This window comes from Aptenodytes forsteri, unplaced genomic scaffold (genome assembly GCF_000699145.1).
Source record: "Aptenodytes forsteri isolate BGI_AS27 unplaced genomic scaffold, ASM69914v1 Scaffold61, whole genome shotgun sequence".
Taxonomy (NCBI): domain Eukaryota; kingdom Metazoa; phylum Chordata; class Aves; order Sphenisciformes; family Spheniscidae; genus Aptenodytes; species Aptenodytes forsteri.
This window is the reverse complement of record NW_008794443.1, coordinates 656,091-656,777: the sequence shown is the minus strand read 5'-3', so window position 1 is coordinate 656,777 and position 687 is coordinate 656,091. Positions and strand designations below refer to the sequence as shown.

The 687-nt window shown below is 55.2% G+C and overlaps 1 protein-coding gene across 1 annotated transcript in view; it reads right to left on the bottom strand.

Moving 5' to 3' along the window:
* CROCC (ciliary rootlet coiled-coil, rootletin) overlaps positions 1 to 687 on the bottom strand; it is a 26,511-nt gene that overhangs the window by 9,903 nt on the left and 15,921 nt on the right. The gene's annotated exons all lie outside the window — the stretch shown is intronic.

The following is a 687-nucleotide window of genomic DNA, read 5'->3' as shown; positions in this document are numbered from 1 at the left end:
GGGGTTTATGGGGGGTGTGGAGGGGGTTTACCAGGGTTTATGGGGGATGCATTTACCCTTTACCCATTTTACTGGGGTTTATAGGGGGTGCAGCGGGGGGGGTTTATGGGGGATGCACAGGGGCTTTACCCATTTTATTGGGGTTTACGAGGGATGCACAGGGAGTTTTACCAATTTTATTGGGGTTTATGGAGGATGCAGGGGGTTTTCACCAGGGTTTATGGGGGATGCACAGGGGCTTTACCCATTTTACTGGGGTTTATAGGGGGTGCAGGGGGGTTTTACTGGGGTTTATGGGGGATGCACAAGGGCTTTACCCATTTTATTGGGGTTTACAGGGGATGCAGGGGGTCTTTTACCAGTTTTACTGGGGTTTACTGGGCACGTGTGGGGGTTTTACTGGGGTTCATGGGATTTGCACGGGAGATTTTACCAATTTTACCAGGATTTGGGGGCCGTGCACAGGGGAAATCCCACCGAGCATCCTGCAGTCCCAGGCAGCATCGTCACGACCCCACCCCCGCCCCCCGTGCCTCAGTTTCCCCAAAAGTCCCCGCCTGCCGGCGAGGCTCCAGCACAGGAAAAATCACCCTGAACCCCACGATTTGGGGGGGATGCACCCCAAAAAACCCATCACCTCCCATCACCTTCCTCGCTCTCAGCCACCAGCTTCTGGAGCTGTTGCGC